Below are 23,420 nucleotides of genomic sequence, written 5' to 3'. Positions count from 1 at the left end.
ATTCTAAAAATCAGAGCACCTCTTCTCCTCCAAAGGAAGACAGTGCCTCGCCAGTAACAAAGCTGGATGGAGAATGACTTTGACGAGTTGAGAGAAGAAGGCTTCAGACAATCGGTAATATCAAACTTCTGTGAGTTAAAGGATGTTCAAACCCATCACAAAGAAGCTAAAAACCTTGAAAAAACATTAGACAAATGGCTAACTAAACAGTGTAGAGAAGACCTTAAATGACCTGATGGAGCTGAAAACCATGGCACGAGAAATACGTGAGACATGCACAAGTTTCAGTAGCCGATCTGATCAAGTGGAAGAAAGGGTATCAGCGATTGAAGATCAAATGAATGAAATGAAGCAATAAGAGAAGTTTAGAGAAAAAAGAGTAAAAAGAAACAAACCAACTTGGAAAACACTCTTCTGGATATTATCCAGGAGAACTTCCCCAACCTAGCAAGGCAGGCCAACATTCAAATTCAGGAAATACAGAGAATGCCACAAAGATATTCCTCGAGAAGAGCAACTCCAAGACACATAATTGCCAGATTCACCAAAGTTGAAACGAAGGAAAAAATGTTAAGGGGAGCCAGAGACAAAGGTCGGGTTACCCACAAAGGGAAGCCCATAAGACTTAACAGCGGATCTCTCGGCAGAAATTCTACAAGCTAGAAGAGAGTAAGGGCCAATATTGAACATTCTTAAAGAAAAGAATTTTAAACCCAGAATTTCATATCCAGCCAAACTAAGCTTCATAAGTGAAGGAGAAATAAAATCCTTAACAAACAAACAAATGCTGAGAGATTCTGTCACCACCAGGCCTGCCCTACAAGAGCTCCTGAAGGAAGCAATAAACATGGAAAGGAACAACCAGTACCAGTCACTGCAAAAACATGCCAAATTGTAAAAACCATCAATGCTAGGAAGAAACTGCATTAACTCACAAGCAAAATAACCAGCTAACATCATAATGACAGGATCAAATTCACACATAACCATATTAACCTTAAATGTAAATGGGCTAAATGAGCCAATTAAAAGACACAGATTGAAAAATTGGATAAAGAGTCAAGACCCATCAGTGTGCTGTATTCAGGAGACCCATCTCATGTGCAGAGACACACATAGGGTAAAAATAAAGGGATGGAGGAAGATCTACCAAGCAAATGGAAAACAAAAAAAGGCAGGGGTTGCAATACTAGTCTCTGATAAAACAGACTTTAAGCCAACAAGGATCAAAAGAGACAAAGAAGGCCATTACATAATGGTAAAGAGTTCAATTCAACAAGAAGAGCTAACTATCCTAAATATATATGCACCCAATACAGGAGCACCCAGATTCATAAAGCAAGTCCTTAGAGACCTACAAAGAGACTTAGACTCCCACAGAATAATAATGGGAGACTTTAACACCTGACTGTCAACATTAGACAGATCAACGAGACAGAAAGTTAACAAGGATATCTAAGACTTGAACTCAGCTCTGCATCAAGCAGACCTAACAGACATCTACAGAACTCTCCACCCCAAATCAACAGAATATACATTCTCCTCAGCACCACATCACACTTATTCCAAAACTGACCACGTAGTTGGAAGTAAAGCACCCCTCAGCAAATGTAAAAGAACCGATACTATAACAAACTGTCTCTCAGACCACAGTGCAATCAAACTAGAACTCAGGATTAAGAAATTCACTCAAAACCACTCAACTACATGGAAACTGAACAACCTGCTCCTGAATGACCACTGGGTACATAACGAAATGAAGGCAGAAATAAAGATATTCTTTGAAACCAATGAGAACAAAGACACAACATACCAGAATCTCTGGGACACATTTAAAGCAGTGTGTAAAGGGAAATTTATAGCACTAAATACCCACAACAGAAAGCAGGAAAGATCTAAAATTGACACCCTAACATCACAATTAAAAGAACTAGAGAAGCATGAGCAAACACATTCAAAAGCCAGCAGAAGGCAAGAAATAACTAAGATCAGAGCAGAACTGAAGGAGATAGAGACACAAAAAAAAACCCTCCAAAAAAAATCAATGAATCCAGAAGCTGGCTTTTTGAAAAGATTAACAAAATTCATAGACCACTAGCAAGACTAATGAAGAAGAAAAGAGAGAAGAATCAAATACGTTCAAAAAAAAAAATGATAAAGGGGATATCACCACCGATCCCACAGAAATACAAACTACCATCAGAGGATACTATAAACACCTCCACGCAAATAAACTAGAAAATCTAGAAGAAATGGATAAATTCCTGGACACATACACCCTCCCAAGACTAAACCAGGAAGAAGTTGAATCCCTGAATAGACCAATAACAGGCTCTGAAATTGAGGCAATAATTAATAGCCTATCAACCAAAAAATGTCCAGGACCAGATGGATTCACAGCCGAATTCTACCAGAGGTACAAAGAGAAGCTGATACCATTCCTTCTGAAACTATTCCAATCAATAGAAAAAGAGGACATCATTCCTAACTCATTTTATAAGGCCAGCATCATCCTGATACCAAAGCCTGGCAGAGACACACACAAAAAAAAGAGAATTTTAGATCAATATCCCTGATGAACATCGATGCAAAAATCCTCAGTAAAATACTGGCCAACTGAAAACAGCAGCACATCAAAAAGCTTGCCCACCACGATCAAGTTGGTTTCATCCCTGGGATGCAAGGCTGGTTCAACATACGCAAATCAATAAACGTAATCCATCATATAAACAGAACCAAAGACAAAAACCACATGATTATCTCAATAGATGCAGAAAAGGCCTTTGACAAAATTCAACAGCACTTCAAGCTAAAAACTCTCCATAAACTAGGTATTGATGGGACATATCTCAAAATAATAAGAGCGATTCAGGACAAACCCACAGCCAATATCATACTGAATGGGCAAAAACTGGAAGCATTCCCTTTGAAAACTGGCACAAGACAGGGATGCCCTCTCTCACCACTCCTATTCAACATAGTGTTGAAAGTTCTGGCCAGGGCAATCAGGCAGGAGAAATAAATAAAGGGTATACAATTAGGAAAAGAGGAAGTCAAATTGTCCCTGTTTGTAGATGACATGATTGGATATTTAGAAAACCCCATCTCAGCCCAAAATCTCCTTAAGCTGATAAGCAACTTCAGCAGTTTCAGGATACAAAATCAATGTGCAAAAATCACAAGCATTCCTATACACCAGTAACAGACAAACAGAGAGTCAAACCATGAGTGAACTCCCATTCAGAATTGCTTCAAAGAGAATAAAATACCTAGGAATTCAACTTACAAGGGATGTGAAGGACCTCTTCAAGGAGAACTACAAACCACTGCTCAACAAAATAAAAGAGGACACAAACAAATGGAAGAACATTCCATGCTCATGGATAGGAAGAATCAGTATCGTGAAAATGGACATAGTGCCCAAGTAATTTATAGTTTCAATGCCATCCCCATCAAGCTACCAATGACTTTCTTCACAGAATTGGAAAAAACTACTTTAAAGTTCATGTGGAACCAAAAAAGGAGCCCGCATTGCCAAGACAATCCTAAGCCAAAAGAACAAAGCTGGAGGCATCGCGATACCTGACTTCAAACTATACTACAAGGCTACGGTAACCAAAACAGCATGGTACTGGTAACAAAACAGAGATATAGACCAATAGAAGAGAACAGAGCCCTCAGAAATAACAGCACACATCTACAACCATCTGATCTTTGACAAACCTGACAAAAACAAGAAATGGGGAAAGGATTCCCTATTTAATAAATGGTGCTGGGAAAACTGGCTAGCCATATGTAGAAAGCTGAAACTGGATCCCTTCCTTACACTTTATACAAAAATTAATTCAAGATGGATTAAAGACTTAAATGTTAGACCTACAACCATAAAAACCCTAGAAGAAAACCTAGGCAATACCATTTGGACTAGATTGAGTTGGTTTTAGAGATGGCACATACATCTTTTAATAAGTTCGTTCTTTTGTATTGCCAGCACAAGTGTAAGGGTAACAGTGTAGTTTAAATGCATTTATTAAAATGTGTTGATTTTTCTTTTGAATTTGGACATTGCCCATTTTGTTTTAATGTAAATGCAACTGTAAGAAGTTAGGTTTTTAATATTTGATCTTCCTCCTTTAGGAAATGAATGCATTCAAAACAATGTTTTTCAGTTAAATTCTTTTTTTAATCCTTGTATTTATTTATTGTTTTTTTAATTTTACTTTAAGTTCTGGGGTACATGTGCAGGTTTCTTACATATGTATACACGTGTCATGTTGGTGTGCTGCACCTGTTAACTCGTCATTTACATTAGGTATGTCTCCTAATGCTATCCCTCCCCCCTCCCCCCACCTTACTTCATGTTCACTGCAGAGGAGACATGAGCTTGAAGTATGGACAAGTGAGAAGGGCCTGGTGAACAACTCAAACTTTTTGTTTTGTTTTGAAGACCAGGTCTCACTCTGTTGCCCAGGCTGCAGTGCAGTGGCAAGATCTCGGCTCACTGCAACCTCTGCCTCCCGGGTTCAAGCGATTCTCCTGCCTCAGCCACCCAAGTAACTGGGATTACAGGTGCCTGCCATCACACCCAGATAATCTTTGTATTTTTGTAGAGACAGGGTTTTGCCATGTTGGCCAGGCTGGTCTCAAACTTTTGATACCTCAAGTGATCCACCCACTTCAGCCTCCCAGAAGTGCTGGGATTACAAGAGTGAGCCACCGTGCCTGGCCAACACCTAAGACTTTCCTATAGACCCATCTTAAAACAGAAGACCAAGGTTCCACAAATTCAATATAATCAGCCACTAATTTTAACATTCATCAAGGGAAGCATAAAAAGAGTTTAGAGATATGATGTATCATATCCACTCTATAACAAAAATTTTCTATTCATGAAATGAAGCAGGAAAATGTGACCTACTATCAAGGGGGAAAAAAGAGTCAAAAGTCCATTAATACAGTAAAAGAATAAACAAGGACTTCGAAACAGCTATTATGAATACATTCAAAGACTTAAAGAAAAATACTGTTACAATGAGGAATCTCAGCAGATAAATGGAATTTTTTAATGGAATTTTTTTAACAAAATACTGTAATTGAAGGGTGCATTCATTGAAAACAGGCTTCCCTACACATTAAACACAACATTTAAAAGAGTCTGAAAAACAGAGAAAGATTGAAAAAAATTAATATATATTCATAGACCAATTTTAAACAGAATAACATGTAAGCAGAATCTCAGAAGGTAAAACAGAGGAATGGGGCAGAAAAGGCATTAAGTGAGGTCTAAAATGTACCAAATTCTGTGAAAAACATCAACTTACAAATCAAACAGGCCAGGTGCAGTGGCTCACGCCTGGGATCCCAGCACTTTGGGAGGCCAAGGTGGGCGAATCACGAGGTCAGGAGTTCAAGACCAGCCTGATCAACCCGGTGAAACCCCATCTCTACTAAAAATACGAAAAATTAGCTGGGTATGGTGGCTTGCACCTGTAATCCCAGCTTACTCGGGAGGCTGAGGCAGGAGAAATGCTTGAATCCAGGAGGCGGAGGTTGCAGTGAGCCGAGATCACGGCACTGCACTCCAGCCTGGGCAACAGAGCAAGACTCAGTCTCGCAAAAAAAAAAAAAAAAAAAACTAAATAAATGAAAAATAAGCTCACCAAAGTCCAAACAGAATACAAAAACAATTCATAAATACAATATAATTTTATCCTACTCAATATGTATGTTATATTTATATGACAATAACTTTCAACATCTTGAAAATTAAAGAAACAATGGAGACCAGAGAAGAATAAAATGACATCTTAGAAGTGATTGAAGAAAAAAAAATCAACTGAGAATTCTATATCCAGCAAAAATATCCTTGAAAAATGACAGTAAAACATAGATATATTTAAAGTAATGAAAACTGATGCTATTACTAGACCTATACATTATGCAACATTAAAGGAAGTTCTTGGTGGCACATGCCTGTAGTCCTAGCTACTCAGCAGGCTAAAGCAGGAGGATTGCTTGAGCCCAGGAATTTGAGGTTACAGTGAGCTATGAGTGCATCACTGCACTCCAGCCTGGGCAATACAGTGAGACCCTGTCTCTAAATAAGTTAATAAAATGGAATATTTAAAAACTACAATAATCTCAATAAATACCAAAAAGGGGAGAGGGCATCTGACAAAATTCAGCATCCATTCATAATTTAAAAATAAAAATCCTGGCCAGGCACGGTGGCTCACGCCTGTAATCTCAGCATTTTGGGAGGCCGAGGCAGATGGATCACAAAGTCAGGAGTTCGAGACCAGCCTGGCCAACATAGTGAAATCCCATCTCTACTAAAAATATAAAAAGACTTAGCTGGGTGTGATGGCAGGCGCCTGTAGTCTCAGCTACTTGGGAGGGGGAGTCAGGAGAATCGCTTGAACCCGGGAGGCGGAGCTTGCAGTGAGCCGAGATTGCACCACTGCACTCCAGCCTGGGTGACAGAGTGAGACTCCATCTCAAAAAGTAAATTAATTAATTAACTAAATTAAATTAAAATCCCAGTAAACTGGAAGGAAACATCTTGTCTGATTTTCTTTTCTTTAATCTACAAAATATCCACTACTGACATACTACTTACTGGGGAAAGACTGAATGCCTTCCCCCTTAAGATCAGGAACAAGAGAAGGATGTTCACTCTCATTTAAAAAAAAAAAAAAGTCATTTTAAAACGTATTTTATGTTAACACAGAAATTAGTTTAATTTTCTTTCTTTGTTTTGAGATGGAGTCTCGCTCTGTCGCCAGACTGGAGTGCAGTGGCGCAATCTCCGCTCACTGCAACCTGCGCCTCCCAGGTTCAAGCGATTCTCCTGCCTCAGCCTCCTGAGTAGCTGGGATTACAGATGTGCGCCACCATACCCAGATAATTTTTGTATTTTTTTAGTAGAGACGGGGTTTCACCACATTGGCCAGGATGGTCTCTATCTCTTGACCTCGCAACCTACCTCCCACCCCGCTGCCTCGGCCTCCCGAAGTGCTGGTATTACAGGCATGGGCCACCGTGCCCAGCCGCTTTCGTTTTTTAAAGAGACAGGGTCTCTCTACATTGCCCAGGCTGGACTTGAACTCCTGGGCTCAAGCAATCCTCTAGTTGGGACTACAGGACCATACCACTGCACCCAGCCATTCTCACCATTTATTTTCAATGTTGTATTGAAGATCCCAGATGCTGCAATAATACGTGAAAAAGAAATTAAAGGGCCAGGCACGCTGGCTCATGCCTGTAATCCCAGCACTTTGGGGGGCTGAGGTGGGAGGATCACTTGAGCCCAGGAGTTCAAGACCAGCCCGGGCAACATGATGAACCCCATCTCTACAAAAAATACAAAAAAAAAAAAGAGCCGGCCATGGTGGCACGCATCTGTAGACCCAGCTACTCAGGAGGCTGAGGCAGGAGCGTGGCTTGAGCCCAGAAGTTCCAGGCTGCAGTGAGCTATGATGGAGCCACTGAACTCTAGCCTGGGAGCGTGAGATGCTGTCTCAAAAAAAATAAAAAATAAAAACTCAAAGCACAATCCCTAAAACAAAAAGTTGACTGACTAGACTTCATCAAAATTTAAAACTTCCACTCATCGAAATACTCTGTTAAAGAAAAGATAAGGCAAGTTACAAAACAGGAGAAAGTACTCTCAATACTCTTATCTGACATAGAATTTGTATTGTGAGTACATTAAGAATTCCTGCATATCAACAGGAAAAAGATAATCCATTTTTTAATGGGCAGAAAGCTTGAACAGGCATCCTACAAAAGAAAATACACTGTCAAAAACCATGCAAAAAGGTGCTCAACATCACTAGATATTAAGGAAATCCAAAATAAAACCACAATGAGATACCATTCCACACCCACTAGAATAGCTAAAATTAAAAAGGTTGACTACCCAAGTGTTGGTGAGGATGTAAAACAACTAGAACATTCATATATTCAGGTGGGAATATAAAAAGGAAAACCACTTTGAAAAACTAGTTTCCTGTAAAGTTAAATACACATATGCCTATAAACCAGCAATTCCATTCCTAGGTATTTACTCAAGAGAAATGAAAACACATGCTTGCAAAAAGACCTGTATAGGCCTTATTCATAATAGTCAAAAACTGGATTCTACCCAAATGTCCATCAACAGAAGATAAACTGTGAAATATTCACCCAATGAAATATTACTCAGCAATAAAAACTACTCATACATCCAACCCCACGGATGAATCTCAAAATATGTTAAGCCAAAGAAGTCAGATACACAAGAGCACGCACTGTATGAAGATAGAACAAAACTAATCTACATTTAGAAATCAGTGTTTGGAGGCAAGAGAAATTGAATGGAGAGAGCAACAAGGGAACGTTGTGAGGTAATAAAAATGCTCTACATCTTCTTGTAGTTATTGGTTACATGTGTATAATCGTCACACCTCATCCAAGTGAACAGCTAACATCTGTACATTTTACTGTATTTTAATTATACCTCAATAAAAATAAAATTTTAAATTTCTAAATAAATCTGTGAGCTTAATATTGTATTAATTTTCCTTTTCTTGGGTTGTCACATGTATGTTTAGTGTGTGTGTGTGTGTATATATTCTTACATATATTCAATAAATATTCATCATCTACAATGTGCTGAAATTTTCACTAGATCCAAACTAACTGCAAGTCTATGCCCTCAGGAAGTCCACCTCAGCCTCCTAAAGTGCTGGAATTACAGACGTAAGCCACTGTGTGTAGCTGCCAGCATTTTCTTTTATTTCCAGACAGGTCCTCTGAACTCCCCAAACAATGAAATGTTCTAGCATCCTATTGTTAGACCCTTTGTCTCTGTGTCTAATTGATATTTCTCTGCTTATTAATAGCTCAGTTCGGCTTATTTATGTGTCCAAAGTTCTGCTTTTCATCTTCTATTCAGGACCTAATAGGAAGGTTTTTCCAATACCTAACTCTTCTTTTAGGGGATACATGGTGGTTCTTTCTCCTTCTCACAGACCCTGTGTATACCTTTATTGTGGACATCCCATACTGTGTGTTATTATTTGTTTAAGCATGTGGTTCCTTCTATATGGTGGCTTTTAAATCCCCAGAAGGGTATGAGATAACACTAACATACATAAACATTTGAGACAGATGGGGAAGGAATGAGTTTTTTTATTGTATATCTTTTTTCTTTTTGCCCTCTTACTTTCGGAGTATACATGTGTGTATAATTTAAAATAATAATAACCTTTAAAAATACTATATCAGAATCAACAGGATTTGGTAACTTATTTAATGTGAAAGGTAGCGGAGATGGAGAACTCGAGATGACTCCCAGGTTTCTGACATGATAAACCTAGTCATCCCCTACAACTTTAAAAAAAAAAGAAAGAAAGAAAGAAATCTGTTATTAATCAAAGTACAAGTTGGAAAGATGTTAAAGAGTAAGAGAAGGTAGCTCAGTTTGAGACATGTTGTACTGAAGGTGCTGGGTCCAACAGTGCACTAGAAAAACAAGATGGGAAATTCAGGAGAATGGTCAGGGGACATAGTTGTTACTAGAAGCCTTGGAGAAGAAAACATGTATACAAGGCTAATTTTCTAGGAATTATTTATTCTATAAGGCCAATTAACAGGGATGAAACCAACACCCACGGAATAAACTAAAAAAGCAACTATATCAAAATGACAGCGTAAGACCATATATTATTATCCTTTTCATAAAGACATCAGGCTCTCAATAAAAGATTATTTAGTAATTTAGTCCCCCAGGTTCACAACAGATTAGAAACATCCAAAAAAAAAAAAAGGTGTAGGAATAGCTTCCAGAGGCAATCAAACGGCGGCGGCAGCATGAGGGTACAAAAACAAAAACAATTTAAGACTTCAAAAAGCATAGCATTCTTTACTCTTCATTAAAGCCAGAAATCCCATCTTTCCATCACCTAAGACTTGGTCAAAATGGTCACTCCTTCAGGAAGTTCTTCATAGTTCCTACACTCTCAGAGTAACATGATTAATCTCCATTTGTCAAGTTTCCAATTCCAAATATTGTATTGACACCTTCCTGAAGGCACTAACGATACTCTGGCTTGTTTTATAATTATTTTTATACCAGCCTCTTTCCTCCCACTTGAATATACATCTCTTGATTGAATATCTTTCATCTTTATATCTCTATCCAGCACTGTGCACCACATCCTTGCACAGTATGCAAGTATGCAAACATCCATTCAGTAATTATCCCATTTTCGCATTCTCTAAAACTATGTAAATGGACTTCGCCACATATGGTCTCCCTGCAAAAAGTTAACTGCTTTTTTACTGTGTACTTACATTTTGGCACCAACCTAACATTTGACCCGGCTTATCCCAAACACTAATGAAATAAGGAGTGATGGGAAGTGACAGCTAGTAAGTTTGGGGGTTTTTTTTAATTTTTATGATTTTTAACCAGCATATAATTGTACATGTTTGTGGGTTACGTGGTGATACTTCAATACATACAATGTGTAATGATCAAATCCGGGTAATTAATATATCCATCACTTCAAACATTTATCATTTATTTGTGTTGGGACATTCAAATCCTGTCTTCTAGCTAGCTGAAAATATGTAACAACAACACAGGTCTGAACTGTGCAGTTTCACTTATACATGGATTTTGTTCAGTAAAAGTTACAGTGTGCCTGCCTCTCCTGCCTCCTCTTCCACCTCCTCCACCTCTTCCACCTTGTCACCCTTGAGACAACAAGACTAATCCTTCCTTTTCCTCCTCCTCCTCAACCTACTCAACAGGAAGACAAAAAGGCTAAAGACCTTTATGATGATCCACTTCCACTTAATGAATAGCCAATATATTTTCCTTCCTTATAATTTTCTTAATAAAATTGCCTTCTCTCTAGCTTGCTTTAAGAATACAGTATGGAGGCCAGGCATGGTGGCTCACCCCTGTAGTCTCAGCACTTTGGGAGGCCAAGGCAGGCGGATCACCTGAGGTCAGGAGTTCAAGACCAGGCTGGCCAACATGGCAAAACCCCATCTCCACTAAAAATACAAAAATTAGCTGGACGTGGTGGCGGGTGCCTGTAATCCCAGCTACTCTGGAGGCTGAGGCATGAGAGTCGCTTGAACCCAGGAGGCGGAGGTTGCAGTGAGCCAAGATCGTGCCACTGCACTCCATGTGTTAATTGACAGCTTGTGTTATCAGTAAGGCTTCCAATCAACAGTAGGCTATTACTAGCTAAGTTTGGAGAAATAAAAGTTATATGTGGAGTTTCAACTGCACAGGGGTTGGTGCCCCTAACCCCTTCACTGTTCAAGGGTCAGCTATAGTCACCCGGTACAACACTAGAACTTATTCCTCCTATCTAGCTAAATTTTGTAGCCTTTAGCCAACTTCTATCCCTTCTCACCTCTTGAGGAACCCCCATAATATTCTCCGTAATGGCTGTACTAATTTACATTTGGCTTGGCGTTTTAAACAGGAGACAAAAATGTTCCAAACTCAGACTGTGATGATGGTTGCACAAACCTATGAGTATCCTAGAAAACAATGAATTGTATATTTTCAATGGATTATGGTATGTGAGTTATATCTCAATAAAGCTGTTTTTTTAAAATGAGGTTTCTGCTATCAATCCCACTGTTCAGATTAAGAAGTTGAGATTTAGTAAGATTAGGTAATTGCTTGTTTAGCTAGAGCATATAAAAACCCACGCTGTCTTGACTCTTAAGTCTATATGCTTAAATTAACCACCATGCTCTTCTGCATTCCTTAGAAAGGGACCTCACTTATCAAGCATCACATCATGATATATGCTCCTAGGGATGTTCAAGTCTTAAATGTCAGTGACCTTCCAAATTCCAACTACAGTTATAAAGACTTGACCTATTTATGTTACCCCAGAAGGCTAGGGAGAGTCGAAAGCTGAAAGGAATGGTACCAAAGAGACAGAGGGGGAAAAAGAGCTCAAGAGCTTCTACTTAGGCCAGGCGCAGTGGCTCATGCCTGTAATTCCAGCACTTTGAGAGGCCAAGGCGGGCAGATCACCTGAGGCCAGGAGTTCATCGAGACTAGCCTGGCCAACATGGTGAAATCCTGTCTCTACTAAAAATACAAAAAATTAGCTGGATGTGGTGGCGTGCACCTGTCGTCCCAGCTACTCAGGAGGCTGAGGCAGGAGAATCGCTTGAACCCGCGAGGCGGAGGCTGCAGTGAGCCGAAATAGCACCACTGCCCTCTAGCCTGGGCAACAAGTGCGAAACTCTGTCTCAAAAAAAAAAAGAAAACCAAAAACTAAGTACCCCTCATCTCTGGGGCAACTGAAATACCCAGGTCCAGGCTGCCATGCCTGACAAGAAAAGAGAAGAAAACCAAATGACAATATGAATAAAAATGAAATGATAGTTGAAGGTGGTAGGGAGGAATGATGAGACAGGATAAGCAGATGGTACAAGGTGGGGCTGACTCTATGCAAAATTTATTTGCTCTGACTCTCAAATCTCCCTTCCTGTCTGTCGCTTCAGTTTCTCTTCTACCTTATGTTAACACCAAGTCAAGGGCTTTCAATACTCTGATACTGACCCAAAATTGTTCAAAGCCAGGTGCTGTAGACTCTCCATTCCGAGCACTGCTCCCTGTCAAGGTGCCACGAGCCCCAAAATATTTTTCCTCTTCTGAAAGTCCCACCTCTCTCAGACCATCTTAGCTCTTAGGTAAGGGTGAAGGTAGGTGGTGGGAGCAGCAAATAAATTAAACTAGCATTAAACCACTTGATTAAAGAATATGTTGCAAATGACTTCCCCCTAATAAGCATATAAACAAATGGTTACCTTCACTCACAAACAAATAAAACCTAAAACAAGACAAATTTCATATATATCAAATTGGCAATATAGTTTTTAAAGTCCAATGTTGGTAAATACATGTCAAAGGTATTCTCATACAGTGCTGGTTAACGCAAACTATTACAACATAGTACTTACTCAACAGGAGTCAGAAAAAATAATTACGTTATAAAATATTCTAATCATTTCATGATTATGTTGATCTGTATGTGCCAGTATGAAAAGAGCTTGTAACTTAACCAGGAAAAAAGTAAATTACAGTTAAAAAATAAAATATTAGGCTGGGCGTGATGGCTAATGCCTGTAATCCCAACACTTCAGGAGGCTGAGGCGGGCGGATCACGAGGTCAGGAGTTTGAGACTAGCCTAGCCAACACAGTCTCTACTAAAAATACAAAAATTATCCGGGCACGGTGGCACATGCCTATAGTCCCAGCTACTCGGGAGGCTGAGGCAGGAGAATCGCTTGAACCCAGGAGATGGAGGTTGTGGTGAGCCGAGATCGCCCCCACTGCACTCCAGCCTGGGCAACAGAGCGAGACTCCATCTCAAAAAATAATAATAATAATAATAAAATAAATAAAATAGTAAATTTTATTAGTAAATTTTAATAAATAGTAAATTTTAATAGTACAGCAGTTTAACAATACTCTTTGTATAATTTTTTTTTAAAGTAAACTTTTGAGAAACTGTTAACAGTGAGTTACCTGTGGGGGGAGGAGAAAAGTAACATTTTTTACTCTCTGTACCATTAATTTTTTTTTTAACCATACACCTGTATAACATTTAACTTAAAATACACAATTCATTAAGTACTCTATTCCCCTAATAGAGTACTTAAGGCCTGCAACTCTCACCCCTGCAACTCTCACCCCCGCACCCAATCCAAACCATCCCATATCTGAAAGCCACCTGGTAAAATTTCAGCTACTAAGGGATATATTTTGGAGATACAGAGCTTTCCTTTAAAATCTCCTAATTACTTCCCTAAAATTACCTCTGGGGAGAAAGAATCCTATCCTACCTAAGGAAACACAAACTCTCATTTCTTTCCAGGTCCCTAACCATTCTCTTCTAGAGAAAGACAACGGTCTTGGTTATAACAGCCCCTCCTTCTCCTTATGGGATCTAATCTTGGCTAATTTCACTCTCCCACATAAAAAGAGCAACCTCAACTCTTCACTGAAAAGGAAGGAGGGCCTGCTCCTTCGGAACTAAGTAACAGCAGAGTTCCTACTCTCTGGTCTGTCTCAGTTCTCATCACCTTGCTGTGGATGGCCAACCACTACTCTACACTTCTATAGGACAGGGTGTCTTCTTCAGTCCTGTTTATTAAACCATCCTTGGTACTGTATGTATACAGAAGTTTAGTGCCTGTTCATTTTAACTGAATCAGGTCATGATCTGTCAAAAGAGAGAGTGGCAGGCCTCAAAATAGTTTCTTGCTTTAATCAGTCCTTCCCCCACGCCTGTTAGCCTTCAAGTTTTACACAGCTAAACCAAGTATTTCTAATTACTACTTATTATTAATGTCTAATTATTAGAACACAATGATTATGGATACTTTTTAAATCTCAAAGGCTTTAAGATTTGAACAACTAAATTTTATTCACCTAAGATTTATTGTCATGATTTTCTCACTGTACATGATCACTCATGCCAGCTAAAACAATTACAGTCTCAACACAGCAGACTTATTCTTAATTCTGAACTAACTGATGAGAAAGGATTCTAAAACCTTTTTCAACTAATGGGGGGAAATGGTTAGAATCAGGTGGCTTATAACAGAACAGTGTGAGAAAAGGGCTCAACTCTACTCTCCAAGGAGTTAGAACTGTAAACCATTTGGCAGCTTCTTAACTAAGTTTAAAAAGTAAATACATTCTCAGAGAAATTACTGGGCTTATTTTTAAACTAAGTATTTTTGGAATCTTTAACATTCCCGAACAGAAATACGAAAATCAAATAAAATGCATATTGTAACTGGAAGTGACAGATGACTTGTGTGGCAAACTAAGTTTAAAAATTAAAAAACACACACACTCACGTATGCACTGTATCTTGTAACAAAACAAAGGTCATACTAACTTTCCCAAATTACTCTTAAAAGTTTCACAAACAATAAATAAATGCCATGTCAAGTAATATTACATAATGAAAGAGCAGGCAGCTCCCGGAGACAGAGACCTACAAGAAGTTATCTTCTGAGACAACCTAAATGGACTGAATCCTAAACAGAAATTATTAAAAACCAGACGCTGAAACAGATGGCTAACCACAAAACTTTATTCTTGGTTAAATGAATAAAAAGGTGAGAAGGGGATGGAAGGTAATGTGCTACCCTGAATTTTTATTAATAAATATTGCTAAATCCTGAATAGAACAAAAAAAAAAAGACAATGGGGAAACTTCTCAGCTTCCAGGATATCTAAGAGCTGCCCCAATTCCACCACATGAATACGACTGTGACCTCAGATAAATCAATGAAATTAAAATCTGAACCGAATTTCTCATGTATAAGCGAGTTGGAGATCATCCTTAAGTTTTCTTGTTGCTCTCCAACACTAACGGAGGAAACATAAATGTATTCTTTTCCAATATAAGTTATATACAGTCCATGTCATTCAAGAGTCCATAAGCCAAATATTACTGAGCGCACTCCTGTTAGTTCTAAGGCAGTCTCTAAATTTCCCAAGAGGAATAAGCAGAAAGAATACAACTTCCCGAAATATTTCTTTCTCACAAAGTTTTGGGTATTTTCTACCATTGCATTCTTCTCCAGGGCAAGCCCTAACACAAAGTATTGCTTTATCTTAGGCCTAACAAATTATTGATAAAGCCTACTCCTCAAAATGTTACTTTGTTAAACAAAGCTGCAGAACAATTTAAACAACTTTCATCAAACAGCCAACTCGGTAGAATCTTACTACAAATAAGCTTAATACAAACATCTCACGACAAGAATCACTATCATCAGTACATGTCTCTCTAATACGGGGGTAAAAATGAGAGGGGAGAGACTAACACGAGAGAATAAAGGCGACAAGAGTAACAAAAGCTGCTGTAAAAGTGAATATAGGAAAAATCAGCCTTAACCAAAACAAGGAGAAAAGAAAAAAAGAAAAAGGGTGAACATAAACACTACCTTCCCATTTAAAATACACCTTTAAGTAAACGCCAGCTGAGAAGAGGACAATTTTTTAAACCATCAGAAAAAGGAGGAAAAAGTCACTATTTGGATAATTTTTATAAAGTCTAAAGTGCATCTTTTTACATATACTTGTAAACGTATATTAAGCACAAATCTTATTTCTGAGGAATAACGTTCTTAAAATGTTTTTACAGTTTCTGACAATCAATCGATCTTAACATAAAAGGTCCCAAGTAACTTTCACCTACATGTTCACCACTACAAATTTTAATTCGGTTTTCTGCTATCACCATGAGATACAAGACTGTTTCACGAACTGACCCTCATACACCATTGAATACTCATTTTATTGTCCCTAAAGATGCGAACATCCCAGACGTGTGTACTGCATAACGAGCTGTCTTTCAAGTCCATATTTGTGGCTTTTAACTAGTTTACCTGACCACTACATGAGTTAATATAAAAAACGTTCTGTCTGGGAACTCTGGATGGGTTAACTGAGAACAATGACTATATTGCCGTTCAAGTATTGGGTAATCACGATTTATTTACAGCTCGCCTCCTGCATGTAAACACAACGTGAGTTTTTGAAGTTTATTAGGAAGATGGTATAGGATTACCCAACTCTCTCCACACCGCAGACCAACTCTCTAAATTAAAGCTATATCCAAAGTTTCCGAAACTATTTCATCGACAGGGTAGGATCAGTCGGGGCACCACTGCCCATCCATCACCTCTTATTAATACAAGAAGCACTTTCTTCGACATAAAAAAGGGTTAACCCTTGCTGGGGTAGAGAGGCTGTTGAAGACGCGCGCGGAATCGGTGGGTAGCTGCTCTTTCAACCCTTCCCGGAGCTCGCCCCGTCCGCGGCAAGAAACGCAGCAGCCTGCAGTTCCGAAGGCGAGGGGCGGCGTTTCTGGTTTCAGTCATTCCTCCAAAATAACTGTCGAGCTACTTCAGAGTTAGCTTTCACGTCTCTACCAAAAACCAACAGCAGTAGCAGCAACAACAACAAACAAGGTTTTTCTCCGGAACGAAAACTTTTAAAGTAGCATTAAAATAACAGTGCAAAAACATTAACGAGTCACAATTGCACACCATTTTCCCCGCCGTTCCTTCCGAAAGGAAAGCTAGAACCCAGTTGTCGCCTGGGAGGAGTCCCTCCACGCCAGCGCTGGGCTCTTCCTCAACGGGGTCCTCAGGTTCCCCGAGCACCCACTCCGGGCGGCGCGGTGAGCGCGATTTCCCTCCGGCGAGCAGCGAGGAACAGCGCAAAAATGTCACGCTCAGCCCGTCCCCTGGCCCGAAGCGCAGGCCAGGCGGCGCGCGGGGACCCGGCGGCAGGGCGAGGGCGCCCGCGGCCCCGACCCGTGGTCCCCGCCCGCCCCTCGCCCGGAAGGGGGAGAAGCCCGCCCGCGGGAGGATTCAACAGGAGCACCGCGCCGCCCGCCTGCCGCCCGGGAAATGCGCCGCCGGCCGGCCGGGGCGCGGGGAGGGCGCGGCGGCGGCGGCGGCGGCGGCGGCGGCGGCGGCGGTGGCGGTGGCGGCGGCGGCGGCGGCGGGAGGGCGCGGGCGGCGGGGAGGGCGTGGGCGGCCGGGCGGCCCCTGACCCCCCGCCCGCGCGCAAGGTCACCGCCCGCCGCCGCCGCCGCCGCCGCCGCCCGGGCCGGACTCGTGAGCGCTTAATTTCCAGAGGCTGCGTGAGCCCACGGCGGGAGGCCGCCGCGGGCCCTCCCACCCCACCGCGCAGCCGGCCCGCGCCCCGCGACCCCCGCCCCGGGCCGCCGCCAGGCAGCCGCCCGCTGCAGCCCCCGATGCCGGGAGGAGAGTCGCGCCTGGCACCCGGGCGGGCGGCGCTTCAACCCTGCCACACACACACACACACACACAGCGGCAGTGGCGGCCACCGAAAAATGGAACGCCGCGGCCAGAGAAGAGAGACATTTTCTTTCCGTTAACTGAATTGTTTCCTACCTCCGGGTTCCCGACTCGCTACTCCTCTCACTCCGCGGCTCTCCGGGATCCACCGCCGCCGCCGCATCCAATCGCCTTCTCTCCCCCCTCCCCTTCCGCAGCCAGCCCGGCCGTTCCTCCTCCTCTCCGCTTCAAAATGGCGCCAAGCGCTCTTCGGCGGCTGCTCCAATCGAACCGCCGCGGACAGCACCCGGGGGCAGGCAGAGCGCGGCATGGGTGCGCAGCGCCCCCTGCCGACCAGACGGCCCCGCGCGCGCCCGCCCTCCGAGCTCCGCCCCGCCCCGTCCGCGCGCGCGCACTCCCCTCCTCAGCCCCGCCCCGTCCGCGCGCACGCAGCCACCCGGGCACGCCGCCGCGGAGGCCGCGAGACTGGCAGCTGTCAAGGCGTCCACTGCCCTTGCTGCTTCCTAGACCTCCACCGACAAAAATCATTCCGATTGTTACGTAGCCCTATCTTTTTAGATAAAGATTGGGAGATTTTTTTAAACACTGACATTCAGCACAGGTGTTGTGCTGGGTTAACAGAATTGGTATTATTAACTACTTTGCTCCTTGTTAATTCTGACCTAGTCGTCTCGGAATGCCATACAAATAGTTTTCCTACACTTTATGTGTTATGTCTTTATTAAATCTCCCCGCTTTCCTAATTTGATGAATTGTTCATAGGTGGTAAGCTGGCGGAGACACAGAGTAACTGAGCCTGTGACAAAGCATTCTATTCCTTTGGCAGAATTGTCCTTATTAAAGGAAGACATCATCTGGAGACCACAGGGACACATTCCAGGAGGTGGGTCTCCTTCCCTCTTCACCTTTAGGGGATGCCAGTCCCTCAAGTGGGTTTAGCCTGGTCACAACAGATCACCTACCTTGGGGGAAGCTTTTCCTCCCCTGCCAGAACTGAAGAAGGGACTTCCTCCTCTTTTTACTTTAATATCATCCCTTCTGTAAGGAAGTTTCCCCCGATATGATGTATTTGGTTACTAGAATTTTGTTCCAGGGAGAATTTGTTTCAACAATGAACAAGCAAAGGGTGAATGAATGGATTACAATAGGATACTTATCAGGTGAAAGAAAAGATAGGTAATGCTGATCTGTAAACTAATGTTACTGTGCACCTAGAGATACTAGGTGCATTTTACTCTGTCTGTCCTAATGGTAATTGCCTCATTCACCCTTACCATGTAGCTGTTTTGAAGGCTATCTCCCTTCTGCACCTGGAGATACTGAGACCTCTTCATTTCCATTTTTGTGGGATTTCCTGGACAATTCCGCTTCAGTCTCCTACAGTGCTTGCTAGACCAATATGTTGTGTTACTGTATTCCTATGTCCAAGATTTTGCCACTGAATACTCCAGGTTCTACCCATTTTACACATTCCTTGATGAAGTCCACTATGAGTTTTTTCTGCTCTCTTTTTAAAATTATCTCAGGAATTTTCTTGTTTTACATTGTTGTTCCATCAGCATAAATCTTGTATGGAAGAAGAGAGTAGGATGTCTAGATCTAGAAAAACCTTTCCTCTTTGGTTGTTTTTATCTTTTTTACTTTATTTTCTTCAATTCCCAAACCTCCAAAGCCAGGAAGCAAGAAAGTTTCAGAACGGCAGGATGAGAGCAAGAATTTTTTTTTTCTTTTTTTTTTCTTTTTTTTTTTTTTGAGACGGAGTCTCGATCTGTCGCCAAGCTGGAGTGCAGTGGCGCGATCTCAGCTCACTGCAACTTCCCCCTCCCGGGTTCCAGCGATTCCCCTGCCTCAGCCTCCCAAGTAGCTGGGACTACAGGCACGTGCCACCACTCCCAGCTAATTTTTTGTAATTTTTAGTAGAGACGGGATTTCACCATGTTGGCCAGGATGGTCTCGATCTCCTGCCCTCGTGATCAACCCGCCTCAGCCTCCCAAAGTGCTGGGATTACAGGCGTAAGCCACTGCGCCAAGCCAGGAATTTTTGTATAAATTATTCAGTGCTCTTATCCCCATCATTTGACACCTAGAAGCCTCAGTAAATATTTTGTTGAATGTATGAATTCTTTAAGAATGTCACTCTACATCTTGTATATGGCAGTGAGTCCTGAAAGGGATGAAGGTGTCACATCAGCTTTGTGAGCTGTTTTGCCAGTTTCGCCATTAACCCGCTCTCTTATGAAACGATGCCTTGAGTTTCAATAATAAGGCCCAGAATACATATCGCCCACATTAGGCTGCTAACACCACAGGATTAAGCCCAAGAAAGAGAGGGCAGAAAGGAGATAGCCTTCAAAACAGCTACATGGTAAGGGTGAATGGGGCAATTACCATTAGGACAGGCAGAGGAAAAACTCTAAAGCTTTAATGAAGCATAATTTCTAATGAAAGGGCATACTTTTATATGACTACAAGTGGCTTTACGGAAATCAGTAATATAAACCTTCATTTAAAACAATACTGTTTGGGAAAACTAAAATCTAAAATTGATATTTGAACAAAAATAATCTTCTGTGTTTGGGATTTTTAAAAATAGCCAAGTTGCAATTCATTAGCATCAACATAATTGGATGTGACATTATTTAAGATAGTTAAGAGTGTGAACCATTCAAAACTCAGTTGTGAATGCTTTCTACTCCAAGAAAGAGAAATTATGTGGGAATTATGTCCAAATGCTGGTTTTATACAGAAATGGTTAGGAGAATTGTCTTTGATTATGAATAACCACAAATGTAGTTCCCACTTCTACTAATTTTACATTGCCACTATAACAAATCATCACAAAGTTGGTGGCTTAAAAGAGCACAAACTTATTGTCTTACTGGAGTGCAGAAGTTTGACAGGTATCTCGCTGGGCTAAAATCAAGGTGTTGTCAGGGCTGTGTGCCTTTCTGGAGGCTCCAAAGGAGAATCCATTTTCTTACTATTTCCTTCTAGGGGCTGCCCAGATCCCTTGGCTCATGTCCTCCTTCCTCCATCCGCAAAGTGAGCTCCGTGGCGTCTCTCTGACCTGCTTTTGTCACCGCAGCTCTTCCTCTGACTCCCTTATCTACTTTTAATACCCTTGTGATTATATTGGGCCCACTTGGATAATCTGTAATTTAAGGTCCATTGGTTAGTGACCTTTATTCCCCTTTGCCATATAACATAACATATTCAAAGGTTTGGGGATTAGGACATGGATTTGTAGGGGGACCATTATTCAGCCTGCCACGTCACTCATATTTGGGTTACCTGGGCTTTTTTAAATAGAGTCTAAAGTTGAGGTTCAAGAGGTCAGGAAGTTGGAAGACATCAGGAATGCACACAATTAACCTAGACAGTCCTAAATATACCCCCATGGCTCCTACTGCATTTTGAGTACAACCTTGCTACACTACAGCATGGTTTCCAAAATGTGGTGAAATGTTTACCATATTATGCATAGTAGAGCACACTGGGCTGCTAGTTAGTAAATGATGAGACTGGGCCCTACCTAGACAAACATTACCTGTTCAGTGTAATTCAAGGTATGTCCCAAAGGCTAGTCAAGACAAAAATATGATCCCTGTTAGCCTGCAACTGTGCTGAAATTCCCACTCGACTAATTTATTGGGTTAAGGCATTGGATTCTCAGAAAACATCTTGGAATGTGGTTGTGTCACTTGAAAAAGTTAGGCCGGGCTTGGTGGCTCATGCCTGTAATCCAGCACTTTGGGAGGCCAAGGCAGATGGATCACAAGGTCAGGAGTTCAAGACCAGCCTGGCCAACATGGTGAAACCCCATCTCTACTAAAAATACAAAAATTAGCCAGGTGTGGTGGCGGGCACCTGTAATCCCAGCTACTCAGGAGGCTGAGGCAGAGAATTGCTTGAACCCAGGAGGGAGAGGTTGCAGTGAGCGGAGATCACATCACTGCACTCCAGCCTGGGCAACAGAGCGAGACTCCACCTAAAAAATAAAAATAAAAATAAAAATAACACACTAACCCATTCATATCCATTTGGAGAGACTAAGCCCAACAGAAATTAGCTTTGTGATATTTTAGGCATTAGGCAAACAGGTGAGGCATTGTGATAAACTCCAAGCCCCTGAAGTTGATCCTTCAGGGATCATAATATCACTGCTGCTGAAAGATAGCGTACGGGCTCTTTTCCTTCACCCTCATCCAAGACTCAGCCCCTGGTGCCTCAAATTTCTCCCTCCACAGTTAATCCCCTGCATGAGGCACTGTGCCCATCTTGTGATCCTCTTTACAATGCAAATATTCCTGAAAGGATGCCACATTCGTCTACGGTCCCAGGGCAGTGGTTCTTAACTGGAGTGGAGTGGGAGAATACCAAAATCATCTGGGAAACTTCTGTAAGCTAGATCTTCAGAAACTATACTGGAATATGTTTGATACATCTAACTTTTTAAAAGAGTTTGAAAGATAGATGACAGAAATTTTTACACAAAATATGGTAGCTTGCATTATCGTCCAAAGAGAGATTTGGGTTTAACAAAGCATTTATCATCAATTCAACTTCTGGAAATAATAAAGAGATATGGAACCGAGAGCAATTTCACTTGATAAGTAATGAGAATGACAAAGGAGAATTTAGACTGCTGGTTTGAATATTTGTGCAAAGACATATAAATTCCTTCAATATAATACGTTTCACATATATTCATATATTCACATGCAATCAGTAATCAATGTTATTTAGTTTTGCACTGTTTGAAAAATCTACAGGCCAGGCACGGTGACTCATTCCTATAATCCCAGCACTTTAGGAGGCTGAGGTGGACAGACAGCTTGAGCCTAGGAATTTGAGACCAGCCTGGGCAACATAGCAAGACCCTGCCTCTATAAAAAGTAAACAGTTAGCTGGGCATGGTGGCACGCACCTGTAGTCCCAGTTACTCGGGAGGCTGAGGAGAAAGGATCACTTGAGCCCATGAGGGAGAGGTTCCAGTGAGCAGTGATTGCACCACGACACTCCAGCCTGGGCAACAGAACAAGATTCTGTCTCAAAGAAAAAAAAATTTTTTAATTTAAAAATCAGCATTCCAGTGCAAGATGGCCAAAAACTCCAAAACAATTTTTCAGTTTCACATTTCTGTTCTAGGCAAACAGCCTGTTTTTGAGCATAGGGTAGTAGCTCACTCTATATGGAACCAAGTTTGTATCACTTTTTATTCCAAGTAAATTAACTTGACTCCTAATACTTACTCTTCATGGATATGTAGGAAGCATCCTTTGTTCTAACACAGGAATTCTATTTCTTCTCCTGGCTGTCTCATTTAGTTAAAACGTGGTATTTAAAATTAGCTTTATTCAGCGGCCAGCAGATGGAGCTATTGAAAAATGTTGACATCTCCATTCTTTTTTATGAAATAAAACCAGTTTAGAGATACACTTTAATTTTTTGCTGTATAAATAATCTGCCCATTATAGAGAAATCTGGAACTGCAGTTAAGATTAAAAAGAATAAAATATCACTCATAATTATGCCA

The 23,420-nt window shown here is 41.3% G+C and overlaps 1 protein-coding gene across 7 annotated transcripts in view; it reads right to left on the bottom strand.

Moving 5' to 3' along the window:
- The window catches only part of PDS5B (PDS5 cohesin associated factor B), a 178,980-nt gene extending 160,903 nt beyond the window's left edge, over window positions 1-18,077 (bottom strand). For 6 of the 7 annotated variants that reach the window (XM_021929535.2, XM_021929537.2, XM_021929540.2 and 3 more), the window contains exon 1: window positions 17,981-18,077. The gene's annotated coding sequence lies outside the window, so the exon portion shown is untranslated. Of the gene's footprint in view, window positions 1-17,104; window positions 17,290-17,980 lie in introns of those variants that run through there. The other variant, XM_021929536.2, reaches the window with a different exon arrangement.
- Window positions 18,078-23,420: the final 5,343 nt, after the last annotated feature.

The sequence above is a fragment of the Papio anubis genome, chromosome 15 (genome assembly GCF_008728515.1).
Source record: "Papio anubis isolate 15944 chromosome 15, Panubis1.0, whole genome shotgun sequence".
NCBI lineage: Eukaryota > Metazoa > Chordata > Mammalia > Primates > Cercopithecidae > Papio > Papio anubis.
The sequence above is the reverse complement of the archived record's forward strand: the minus strand, read 5'-3'. Positions and strand labels throughout refer to the sequence as shown.